The 13,815-nt window shown below is 41.8% G+C and overlaps 1 long non-coding RNA gene across 1 annotated transcript; it reads right to left on the reverse strand.

Moving 5' to 3' along the window:
* Nucleotides 1–9,779: 9,779 nt before the first annotated feature.
* On the reverse strand, nt 9,780–12,964 carry LOC111925023 (uncharacterized). Its single transcript, XR_015287083.1, has 3 exons — nt 12,884–12,964; nt 12,509–12,704; nt 9,780–10,922 (listed from the first exon to the last, which is right to left on the reverse strand). It is a non-coding gene; the product is annotated as an uncharacterized LOC111925023 (long non-coding RNA).
* Between the last annotated feature and the right edge of the window lie 851 nt (nt 12,965–13,815).

Consider the following 13,815-nt stretch of genomic DNA (forward strand, 5'->3'; position numbering starts at 1 on the left):
CAGAGATGACCACATTCTGGTTTTGAAGTTATTCTTCTTGCATGGGAAACTTTGTGCAATTTCAAGGGAAAACTCAGACCCTATAATATTGAGAACCACTTAGTAGCTGTACACTTGTGCCAGCAGATGAGAAACTCATTCCTCCCTGTGCCTTGGGAAGAACTGCCTGAGCAAGATCTCCAACTGTGCAGTTGGGCTTGCCACAGACACAGCTCTAGCTCTGCAGGAAGAGGATTCGATAAACTTTCCCTTGGAAAAAAAAAAAAAAAAAGGAAATCAAGAAAATGATTGGGAGCTTGGGAGTTGAATGGATGCAGCAGGAGTGGTCCTCTCCTCCTGGCAAGCAGAGGAAAGGAAGGGAGGGCAGGGGAGCTCTGTGATCCTCTCAGCAGAGCAGTGAATCTAAACTAACAAGCAGAGAAAAAATTCAATCAAAACACGTGCTAGTGCCTGTACCATTATTGTCCTGAGCTACCTCATGCTTTGCCAAAAACCCTTTGCCCTCATCTCCAGGAGCTTTGTTCACACAGATAGAGTATAAATAAAATTCCTGGATAGACAAATATCCACATTGTCCTCGGGTGACTTTTAAAATACGCCTTTTGTACAAAGAAACTAACATTTTTTAAAGCTTTTTGGACCCATTCCTTCTGCAAACATAGAATACCTATGATGCTTTGTAGTACAGTTAGCTTGGTTAATATTTTTTCATAAGGAATTCTAGCAGGACCCACCATTACAGAAGGAACTTAATTCTTTGAACTGCTCTAAATAATGTAAGTTTCACTTTCATCCCAAGAAGTGTTAAGGATGCACAAAAACACACAGGGAATTTTGTGCTAGCACCACTGATTATATTACTTTCAAAAGAGAAATAAAATCTTACCCTGAAGCTCAGAATTATTAGAGTGAGCAGCCAGAATCTATTATACTATAGAAATATCACACAGAGAGCATTCATGAAAGAATTCGCCAGTCAACTTGCTATGGTAGGAAGCTGTTCATTTTGTACACATTGTCTCGTTACTTACTTTCCTCCTTATTAATGAAGAAGTCATAATATGTGGGTAAATTAAAAGTCTTTCTGCTGTAACAGAGAAAAATATTCCAAAATTCATCTGCTGGGTCTTAGCTACTCTGCAGTTCTGCAATAGATTTAAGCTGGCAGAGGTGGAGGTTCTTGGTGTAAAGGTTGGCTCTTTCCTTCATGCCAGCATTAGTCCCACACAGCCATGACATGAGCCAGATTGGGAAACTGTTCTAGATAAAAATCAGTTTTCACCCCTGGTCTCCTCTTGCTGGATTAACTTGGAGCCGGTCAATTCCATCACCCATGTCCTGCCAGCACAAAGGAGGCCACAGGAACACACAGCCAAGAGGGAGACTTCTGCTGAAAGCCTGCAGATCAACAGTACCTTGACATCAAGGGGTCACAAAATTCAACACAAGCTTCCCAAGCTTGGGAAAATCAACAGAAGGGGTTCCTCATACCAGGGCAGCCTGGAGAGCATCCAGGGGGTGTCAGCACAGATATCCTCTGCTCTTGTTACAACACACCACTGCTCTGGAGAGGTTGGACCAGACCTTTCTAAGGGACCAAAGTGCACTCCAGCACTTTTGAGGTCTCACCACCCCAAGCACTACGTGCACTCTTTAGCACCATTAAAAACCTCTTCATCCATCCAGGCCTATCGCCGCTTTGCACAATGCCATTAATATTATTTTTTAATAAGCTGCATTGAAAATGTTACAGCTGACATGAAAGGCGCTTTACCATCACTCCCTCTGGGCAGTCATGCCCCAAGGAGTGTGTGTCACTCTTGCTCTGTCTGAGCTCCCCATCACATTTCAAAGCAACATTTTCTTTAGTTCCTGGGTGACTCAGGAACCTAATTTGTGTTTTAGAAGCAACTTGGGAACTAAAATTTCAGCTAAAATCCCAGGAAATTGACTCTCAGTCACTGACACTTTTGTGTGCATTCCCATACGGTTTTGTTCTTAATTTGTCTAGAATATAATAGAAGCAAATTAGGCACTAAGGAATTGTGCCTTATAGAGATGCTTGTATTCTTATGCAGACTATGTAAAAACAAAACGGGCTTCAAGTATTGTATTCCTCAAGGAAAAATAAATCTGTGAGACCTCTAAGAAACCCATTGTCTTTTCCCAAGCTCTAGGACCCAAGAGCACTTGCTAGGCAGTAGTTCATGCCTTGGCTCCACATCTGGACAAGTATACAGGCAGTTTCCAATCCTTCCTTTAAACAGTAAGGAAAGCCTGGCACTCCAGCTGAAAGGCAATCCTGAAACGCTCTGGTCTTCCCTTCAGGCAAGGCACATTACAGCTTCCATCCCCTCAAACACAGATAAAGCTTTAGCAAAAGCAGGACAGATTTTTTTTACAATTATTAGGTCAACTGCCTCTTACCCCTCTTTACAACATGCCTTAGTTAAACATAAGAGTAAATCTTCCCATTTTCAGCTGTCTTAAAAATGCCTTCCTATGTTTTTCAGCCTGTTTGAGGTTTTTTGTTAATTCTACCATCTTTGTATCTCGTTGTTCAAAATTTTAGTATCTAAAGAAAACCACAAAAAAGCTCACATCTGAACCTGAAGTGTTCCTTCTTGTATGGTGGCTAAAAAAAAAATAAAAATTTTTCTTTCTTCCTCTTCTTTCTTTTTATTTTTGGTAATGAGCATCAAGTATTCCAAAGGCTACTGAAGCCAGTGGAATTTTTTGCACCAACTTTGATGGGTTCAGATCAGCCTCAGAGCACTTAAATTCATGTCATATTTTCAATTCTCTCCTGCTCAGGCTGCTTCTCATGTGGCGATGAGCTGAAATAGAAGTAAGGCCATTAACCATTCTTCTTCCAGACCTCCTCAATACAGTCAGAACTTTATCATGATTTTAAATACCACATTTATGGCCCTGATCTACTTTTTTTATTATTACTTAACCTTTTGGATGTGCCTGAGTTCACACAGTCAGGGACCTGTTCTTCAAAGATAAACAAATTGTTGGAGAACTAAGCAATACAGGAAATTCACGTGCTTCACTACTGAATTAAAGGGTGGTAGGCCGAAAAAGTCATTAGTTTTAGTGACCACAGTGGGTTTTATATAGAAAAAAGGTTTCATTCCCTAAATTGGCTCACATGTTATTGCTAATGAATGTCTAACAAAGATTCTTCTCTATAAAATGTGATCATTTTACACAGGAGATTTATCAGTCGAATTCTTGGAGAGATTGAGGCATTGGAGTCTTTTAAAAGTCCATTTTTTAAGTCTCTACTCCACATACTGCTTTTATGACCTAAAAAGCAAAGGGACTCCACATGCTGTAGGGTTCAATTGAAATTATTGTTGGAAGGTAGGAATACAACAGTAGGACTGTATTCATCACAAGAGTTACACTTTTTGTTGCTAGAGCTCAAGAAAAGTCCATAAGGATCAGAGTTGCAAGCCAGCTCTTTCATTTGCTCGTTCTTTGTGCCACACTTTGTCTCTCCCTCTCTGGCGTTAAGAGGGTCACTTGGTGCAGGCAGCGCTCTCGCACGCTCGCCCTGCTAAAAGTTTTCTGGCAATTTGTTCAAAGGTTTCTGTGTCTTGTTAAAATGCTAAGGCACGTACAACCAGCCTGTTTTTCATAAGCAGGAGCTCAGAGGGCCATGAGGTACACACTGGGGCACCTGTGGGAAGGGGGAATTTACATCACCCGCTTTTGGAATTTAGGGTGAGCTCAATTCCTGTGGTCAGGGCAGTCAGCTCCCTCCGTGTTCAGCAGAGAGAGTTGGGCACCTCTGAGGGCAAGTCTCAGCATCTACATCAAATACTATTCCTTTAGCACAAAGTATAGGAAATCTTTTCCTTGACTGAAGCCCAAATAAGCCTTTCAAAATCCCCTTGGCAGGCCGCATAACTACAAGCCTTAGCATTATCCAACAATAATAAACACACACACACACACACAGAAGAGGAACCATGTGGCCACAAGCCATACGGAATGCAGCAGCAGGCCATATCGGACCTCCTGCCGTATGCTCTGTGCTGAGGCAGGAGAGGTATAAATACCTTGCTCTTCATGCAGTGTATTGCAGAGCTCTGGCAAAGGAGCCTTGGGTATTAACAAAAGGGCTGTGCTACCATCGATAATAGCAGCAGAGTGAGAAAAGAGGAAAAGGAGTAGACAAAAGAAATCGTGCTTCGATGCCAAATATTTGTAGCTGCGCTCACTCAGGACTAGCAGCTCTGTACCTTCAAAGCTACCCTGGGGAAGGCAGCAGTTTTCAACTGTTGTAGTTATTAGGCAAAAGGCATTGGGCATTGGGTTTCTCTTCCATGGGACACTGATATTTAAGTCTAATGCATGTGCAGTTTTTAGCAGCAATCCCATCAGCCGCCTAGTACCCCAGCACACAAATCTTAACACATATTGTCATCAGGCACTTGTGTGGAAGTGAAGGGGACACACTGCCTAAGCACTTTCAGGAATGTTCAGGCAATCCTTATACAGATGAAATTAAAATGGGGCCAGCACAGCCCTGGTTAGGCAAGAAGATGATACCCCTGTAGGTCTCTCCCAGTGCTGCTCTGGTGTGTATGCATTGTTGCTGAGGGGCAGCAGCTCCCACCTTACAACTCTACATTCAGGTGAGCTCCTCCATTCCTCACTTGCTCTACATCTCAAGTAAGGTACTGACCACATGCCAGATGCCCAGCTGCACTCAAGGAGATTGGGAGGGAACACAGCCCTACCTACAAACATGAAGCCCTAGGAGCTAGCCAGAGAAGCACATGAAAGGTGGCACGTGTGAAACCTTTTAGGTGGGCATAATTCATAACAACTTTAGCTGTGCCACCACTAGCAACAGACAGGTGTTTAGGACTGCTCTGTGGCATGGAGGCACACCAGCACAAGCCAACCTGCATCCACTGCCACCCTCCAGAAGCAATACAGTCTTCTGCAGACAGACTCTGAGGAACTCCATCTATGCTGTGCAGACTCCCCAACTGTGCCCAGCTCAGGTCTGGGCACCTGACACAGACCAAAACTGCCACAACTTTTTGACTCAGTGGGATAGACAGAAAGAGACTGGGGAAGAAAGATACTGCAATGTGCAGACATCACCTCCATACTTGCATTTCCTGATTTCACCCCCCCCAATAATAGTACCTTTAACACTTTTGTTTGTCTTGACAGAAACCAACCATCTGTGTGTTAAACCAGAACATTTGATTAAAAAAAAGACAAAATCATTATCAAAGCAAACAGTCTTCACCAAAATGACAGTCTTTTTTGCCTCTTAAGCTGCTGTTGTTTGCCCTGTAAGTGTGGTTGGATACCATTAATGAGTCTTTGGATTACAGGAAGAGAGGTTAAGAGCAAGAGGCTGTTCAGTTTCAGAGACCTATTCCAGCCTATATCTATTAAGGCCGTAAGACAGGAGAGAAAAGGGGCTGTTGCTCATGAGCACATTCTACACACTTTTCTTTTTGAAACTTACTCCGTAATCATTATCTTGCCTCTCTCCCTCTCATTTAACCTCATCTGCTTGCCTTTAAATTCATGGAACAGACTTGCACTTCCTTGGACTCCGTGCAACTGGCCGTTGCGATATTCTTGGACCTTTAAAATTATTATTTTTTTATAAAAACATTTGATACCATTAATCAAATTGCCATATGTAATAAATTGGCTGCCTGTGGTACATTGCCTCAAACCGTCACATGGTTCCAATCACAGCTCTGCCAGCTGAAAGTGGTTGTTGGAAAGTCTGACTCTTCCTCTCCGGCGTGGCGGTGGCTGGCTCGGCGGGGCTCTGTCCTGCGCGCACTGTACATTAATGACCTGCCGGCCGCCCCGCGGCACCGGGGCCAGCACTTACAAGTACACACATGTTTGCAAGTGCCGCCGTACATAAGCAATAATCTGCTTGATATCAGAGCCACATCATTACGGAGTCAGCTCTCTGACAGCGTTTGCGAGGTTTGAAGGCTAATTCGGAACATCTCTAATTTGCAGCTTAAGTATCTGCCAGAGTGAAAGGTGGAGGAGTGGGGGGAAGTATTAAATTTAGCTGTGCAAAATAATTCAGGGAACAAGAACACTGCTCCTGTGATTTGGCTTTTGTGACTGTCAGGGCTCTTGTCAAGTCACAGCTGGAATGCTGTGGATTTATAAGAACAATAGAGTTATTGGGGGGAGGAGGTGGGGAAAAAGGAATAAAATGCTATTTGTAGCTCTTCAGCTAACACTTTGACACAGGTTCTTTGGATCTTTCTAAGTAGGCATGGACAGATTGGTTTAAAAACAGTCAAAAGAAAAAAATCTTGAAATACAACTCCTGATCCTTTACTGAAGATGGTCTCGATTTTTTACTCAGAGCAGTCAAAAAAGTCTACTGACTATAGAGAAAGACACAGAAAAACTCAGTAGTTTGTGAACTGTCTTTCTACATGTCAGCTGAATGTGGGGAAGGGAAAGGACACTACTGCAATGAAATTATTAACCAAAAAATGGTTTGGGTTGGAAAAAACTTAGAGATCATTCAGTTCTGACTCCCATGGTGATAGGCAGGAATGCCTCCTACTAGATAGACCAAGTTGCTCAAAGCCCCATCCAACCTGACCTTGAACACTTCAGTTGTGGTCACTCACAACTTCTCTGGGCAACATGTTCCAGTGCCTCTGCACCCTCACAGCTAAGAAGTTGTTCTTAATAACTAATCTAAACCTGCCCTCTTTCAGTTTAAAACCATTCTCCCCGTCCTGACAATTTCCCTTGTAAAAAGTCCTGCTCCAGCTCTCTTGCAGGCCTGCTTTAAGGTCTCCCAAGAACCTTCTCTTTTACTGGCTGAACAACCCCAGCTCTCAGCTTGTCTTCATAGGAGAGGTGCTCCAGCCCTCTGATCATCTTCATGGTCTCCTCTGACCTCGCTCTAACAGGTCACAATCATTTATATTATTTTAGAGCCCCAGTCATGGATCAGGGCCCCACTGAATCAATTATGATGGAAAGGCAGAAAAAAGACAGCCTCTAAGCTCAAGAGATTTTAGTCTGCCCTCCAAGTTCACTGAGATTGTTCTCCTTTTTCAAACCTTCCAATTCCTGCCAGCTCTTAGTTGAAGGAAATACACATACCTCTACAGATGTAGGCAAGGTATAAAAGAGCACCATGGGGACACCTGTTCTCACAGATCCTTGATCAGACCAAGAAAAGGAAGCCAAATGGAGAAAAGAAAAAGAAAATATTTGGAGAGAGCAAACAGTCCTCTGGCATCCAGATACTCAAGTTCTCTTGGCTGAATCAAGGACAGGTGCCAGCTGTAGTAATGCTGCAACAATGTAAAAGTTAAAATGTACCTTTAAACACAGCATATACATGGAACCCTGATGCATTCATATTCTAAGGGCTAGCCAGCTTTGTGCTACATTGTTTTATCTATTAATCTGTTATTCTATTCTGGGATGAATAATTAGAAAAGTAAATCTTGCCATTTTATTACTGTGCCCATGTAATGAGCTGATGAGACATTATATAACCGCCATGCTGGAAGAGAATAATGATTTAAAGGTCAGCAACATGAGAAACTCTGGACTCATGGGAGCTGCCATGCAGCACTGGACTTTGGTCCTGAAGTCCTTGACTTCACTCATATATACAAACAGGCACATAAGTGCGGGCCAAATGTAAAAGCAGCACAGCAATTCAGATTCTCAAAAAAACCCCAACATATTATCCTCTCTGATCTATTTTTTTTTTTTCAAGAGACAGCTAATTATTTTTTTCCAAGCTGTTTCTCAGCTTTGCTTGATCTATTTTTCTTACAAAATATCTGAAGTTATTGCCTCACAGGCTTTTTTTCCTCAGAAGTTACTCTGAGAGGATTTTTCCTCAGAGGTCTTGATCTTTCAGACCTTTCTACCTGTGTTTAACTCAACATGTGATAAAAATCCCAGTTGTAGAATCATTTGTGAAAAACAGACAAGTATGCACAAAAATGCTTACAGGATCTCAGATTCACAAGGAAAAACTAAATAGTTGTCAAATTGAAAATGCACAATACTGAATCATGCTGTCAAAAAGCTGACACCTCTACAATGCATGGTATCTTACTACCTACTGGTGACATTTATGAGGGGTTTTGTTTTATTAAAAAAAAAATAAAATGTTTCATGAGCCTGAAAAACTAAAGCTCTTGAAAGACTACATGAAACATTGCCAGGCTGAATTTCATGAGCATATCACTTTCTGAAATTTATATAATCAAGGGCATAATTTTAGAGGTGTCTGTAGATGCCTTACAGTATTTCAGCTATAACAACAAGATAATAGTTTTAATTCTGCATCGTACCCTGCAGTACCTTCACAGAGCAGGCTTGTCAGGTGAATTGAACTATGCATACTTCCAATACTGTTTTGATGTAATATAGACCAAATAAAAGACACTGTTAGTTTCAGCTGGGGAAAAATTTCCATTTTTTGGTCTAGGGGCCTTAAAGGACCCAAGTGAAAAATCTCAAAGTACATCTGGAAACACACAAGCAGAAAATAACAAGCATATCAAGAAAGAATAAGCAACCACTGCTATGCTGCATAGTCCAAAGGTTTTTTACCAAATGCTTGACTACTGCTGCACCAGGTGGTCCCAAAGATCTGCTAAATGCCTTACTAACAGGTACAGAAAAAAATCTCAGTAGTAGTGTAGTTCAGAAAAGTCTTAAAAACAAACCCAAGCTAACAAACCACACATGCAGAAAAAAACCAAAAACTTAAAATTTTGTGTGATTTGCTCTAGAAAGCTGCTCAGTTATCTCGTAGAGGAATGAGACTTAATTTGGGGCTCAAATGAAGAAGGAAGAACAAATCACATTCACCTTTCCCAGAAACAAATAGAACTACTATTCATCTTTCAGCATTTCAACAGATGGCTAGAGAAGAGAAAAAAACCCCCACCAAACAAGAACCCAAACACTAACAAAAAAAACACCCCTCTAATTTTCAGAGTCTGCAAATTGCTCTAAAGCAGCAGCCTTTCTCAGTTTGACCAATTTTATAAAGCAGGAGTTGCCTGATCCTCTTTAGTGTAACTTTACACACATGTAATGTTTACCTCATATGTATACAGCCTCTGGTATGAAAGGAGGAGACTCAAGAGTAGGCATATGCCCAATTCTAAGCTTGTAGGTATATTAATTAAAGCCCAGAAGCCTTTAGAGGTTAGGTGTTTGATTTGTCAGTACATTGCATTAGAACACAAATGTCTGCAGAATCTCTGTAACATGGGCAGTCTTTTTTTCCTTTGACTAGGGGCAAACCTCAAAGCAGCTCACAGCCCTTCTCTCTGGTCACCAGCAACAGGAGCTGAGGGAACACTGCATGAAGTTATGTCAGGGGACATTTAGGTTAGGAAAAGGTTTTTCACCCAGAGGATGCTTGAGCACTGGAACAGGCTCCCCAGGGAAGTGGTCACAGCACCTGCCTGACAGAGTTGAAGAAGCATTTGGACAATATTCTCAGGCACCTAGCATGATTTTTGGGGCCTGTCCCTGCCAGGAGTTAGTCTCACATGATCCTCATGGATCAGGTTCCTGAAGTATGGCCATTTTCCAGTAACCATGCACTAGCGTTTTACTGTTAGGCTCAGGTATATACACCTAAAATCTAGCCCTTAACTAAATAAAGGAAAAATGTCTAAGCCAAAATTTCTCAGCTGAGAAATCCAGATCATTATTTTCAGATACATACTATCTTAAAAAGAACTGAAAATTCTGGGAAGTTCCTCAGAACACATTTTTATTTTTTTTAATTTTTAATTCATGTGACAAATTAACAGCTGAAGGGTGTGAGATTTTTTTTAAGCAGATTGTGCTCTAGCTATCTCACATTATCATACATAACTGCTTATATATGAATAATCAAACATATGCAGTAGAATACAATTTTTAGATTTAGATCAAGTTAAAGAAAAAACACACCAATAAAAATACCAAACCCTCTAGGCCTCTATAGAGTAAATTAAAGCATTTAGTGAAAGGAAATACTGGAATAAACAAAAGCTTTGAATTCCAAATATCCTTCAAGCAGTTATTAAATAGAAGAGCCTCCACTGCTGAGAAATTCAAAAAAAGGCTGCATTTTGCCTCTATAACTTTAAATTGCAAAATAAATAATCATTACATTAGCTTAGACTCAAAGTAATTTTCCCATTTTTAATGCCTTATGATTGCTAAAGGTTTTTAAGCTCCTGAAGACGACAGCAACACATATCAAGGAGACAAAACTGGAATGCAAATAACTTTCTGTCTGTCAATCTAATAGTAAAGCTCAGTATATTGCTCTATTTGAACCTTCATGGCTTTTCTGCCAGCTTCAGCCTGTGTTACAATAAACGGTGCACATGATGACAGGCATTTGCATCTCCACAGATTTGGCTCCCAAATTCAAAACAGATGTGCCAAAGCTCAGAACCCTCTTAAAAATCTTTCTACTGCCTCATGAAAAGTCTGGGCAGAGTACTGCTTTCGTCTGCTTAAGGGAACCAGTGAATACTCCTCTGCAAAACTCCTGGGATGATCATCACTTCTAACACCAGCCCAAGAGCTGGCTGTCCCAGTGTTCCCATCATTGTCTTCATCCTCTGAAAATAATTCCCCTCTAATCATGGAGGTCGAGCTGTTGTCTTCACCTAGATGATGTGGCCTAGATCTAGAAGGATGACCTTCTTCTAGATCAGTCTCTGAACGAGCACAGGTGCAGCCTCTGACCCAACATTGAGGAGGTTCTCGCTTCACCCAGTATCTGGCAGACCTAGCCATCATTCCCATAACATTTCCATCATCAGGCAGTGCAGGAGTCCGAGAGCTTCCACCACTACCATGCCCACTCACAGGTGGAGCACGACTGCTAAATTTGTAGACTGCAGAGAAAGCAACAAGATTAGATCAAGCAGAACAAGACAAAAAGACCCAAAGTTAAGAAAAGGCTTGTACCTGATTGTCCATACATCACCTAGTCAATAAATATTTTAAAGGTGTCTCGTACCATTTACCACAGCCTCACGACAAGCCTTTGAGAAAATAAGTTGCTTATCACAAGACTTGGCATCATTTTTCCAAGGTCAGCATTAAGAAATAACTGCACTTCATTTTGCTGTCCTCTACTGTTGTGAAAACAGCCCTTCCTGTCTTGCCAGTAAGAGCAGAGAAACCTCATGCTCTGGTTAACTAAGGTTGGAACTAAAGCTGGGGACAAGGACCACAATGCTCTTGGATTTCAGTGTTCTCCCAGCACCACACAAACCACTACAACAGTCCTGCAAACCATCTAGCATGATAACTTTAGCAGAAGACTAGGGGGAAAAAAAAATTTGAAGGAAGGTAAAAACCTAACTACAAACCTTTCTCGAGCATCAATACTTTATTTTTAAATTTCATTCAAAAGCTTAACTCATTTGATTTACTCCTGGCTCTTTTTATCACTTCTGTCTCTCCACATCCTCCACCCCTCCAATATACCAGTTCTTGGTTTCTATTTCTTTGTGGTCTTTCTATCATCTCAGAAGTACTGAGGAAAGGGAGTTCTGACCTTGAAATATTGCTACACAACCTTCCCAGATAATCTTTATCAAGGCCCAGCTGTGGCCTTTGAAAAGGGTTTTTGTTACACAATCAAACCTGCTCCCAGGTTACGGGAACTCCCACCACTCTGAAGAGCAAGCACAGAAGGGTATTTGGAGTTCTCCATGAGCTGGCCAGGAAGATTGCCTCCTCATGAGAGGAGGTCTATGTGTATAAAACACCTCTGAAATTTAGGAGGCCTCCTGCACATGTAAGCTGGCTATAGGGTCTAGAAACTAGCTGCCTACCTGTTATATACCTGGCAGCATCCTTGCCTTGCAGTTCTGCTAGAAAGAAGACTTTGGCTTCCACAAGATAAGAACCAGTAGCAAATTATTGTGCTGTTCCTTCTCTAACTTCAATTCACACTGGGTAGGTACAAACTCAGTGGATTCTACATTGCTCTTGGTGAGCTACAGAGCTGAGCTGCATTGTGGGAGGGTAACATTGCTGTCTGGTAAGTAACTCCATTCAAACCTTGGCCTTATGGCTACTCCACTCAGCCTTAACTCCAAGCACTGTATAAAGATACCTTAAGTTTCAGTGCCAGACATATTTCACATAAAAGAAGGAATTCTAGAGTAAGCACTCTAAGATGATATTTCTCTGCTTTCTTTGAAAGTCAACAGGAAGTTTTAGCTCTTGAAGAAGAGAGCCATAGCAAGGAAACAAAACAAAATTTTGTGCAGGTCAGAAAACAGCAGTTCTGGAAACACTAACAGAACAGCCATAGGGGTATCACCTAGAGCTCTTTTACTTTTAAACCCTTATTTCAAGGGAGTTTCCTGTATGGACACAGAGAAGACAAACAAGGAATAGCAACTGAAGTTAAGCAACACTCATTCTCCTCCTCACCCAACACAACTACCCCTTTCCCACAGATCACCTTGAAAGGTCCTAGGTTCATCTTCTTCTCGGGATGCAGGAGCTGCCTGCCTACGCCTTCTTCTCCGGGATCTAACTGGCCGAGGTCTGACAGGCTGTAGTTGGGTTTGGCTGTCTGGTGCAACATCCTCTTCCCCAGGGGGACCCAGGGCTCTTGGGCTGGGCTGTTGAGCCATTTGAATAAGGTCCACCTAAAGCTAAGGGTAAAGGTCAATGAACAGGGGACCTATCACAAAGTTACTGGTTTCACAAGAAAATGGGAAAAGAGTCCAAGAGCTATAAAAGCTCACATTTACCTCATACATTACAAAGCAAAAGGAAAGTCTTGGGGCTAAATCAACACCAACAAAACTTTTCCAGCACAACCAGACCTTACCTTGCAATTTAGCCTTACTTCTTGGTGAAGGCACTGCCTTTCTTGTTTCCTAGGCAGGAGCACAGTGGTAACCCCACTGATGGAGGAAGGGGAGAGGACTGTGGCTATAAGTAGCAAACAAACCACTGGAGGAGGAGCTAACACAGCATCTTCTCATTTGTAATCAGCAAAGCCTAATGAAATGAGAAGAGAGCCTACAAAACCTGTCTGTGATGTTTGGGTCTTAAAGAAGTAAAACGTCACAATGTTTCCTTGTCCTTAAAGAGGCAAAGAAAGAAGGGTGAACTTCTCATTTGGCTGAGGTATGCTCAGCACAGGGACAAGGGCAAAATAAATAGTTTTTACTTCTTAATAACATAAAAGCATGTTTTATCATACTGTTTTCTATGATTTTCTTTCAGTCCTATTCTGTGGAAGAATAGAAACTGGAGCAGGTACTTCTTCCTCTGTTCTAGGTGGCACTATCTCCCAGATCTTGTGAAAATACACTCTTCCTTCTCGACTACCTTGCACAGCCCCCCACTTTTCTCATAGATTTTCCCTAGCTTAAGAGTTTCTTAGGCTTCTTATAGCACTTTGTGAACTCCTCTGAGACCCTTTCACAACTCTTTGAGGACCACAACAGTTAACCAAAAAAAGCCCTCAGGCCTATAGTGAAGAAGAGGAAAATTACTATTTGCACTGCTTTCCATATCCTTGGTAACATACAAAAAGAAGAGGCAGCTCTAAAATAAGGAACTAAACCAAAGAAAGAGTCATCTCCGAGTCACTTGTCACTCAGTGTTTGAAAGGGCAGAGTTGCTAATTTCTGTGCATCATAGCCTGTCCATCCCCAGACCCTCAGGCTAAGAGATAGTCCAGAATGGATGAGGGTGGATACTCCAAAAGTACTGAAATTTTGATGAACTTCCCATGGACATGGGCTGTTTTGA

The sequence above is a fragment of the Cyanistes caeruleus genome, chromosome 1 (genome assembly GCF_971803275.1).
Source record: "Cyanistes caeruleus chromosome 1, bCyaCae1.hap1.1, whole genome shotgun sequence".
NCBI lineage: Eukaryota > Metazoa > Chordata > Aves > Passeriformes > Paridae > Cyanistes > Cyanistes caeruleus.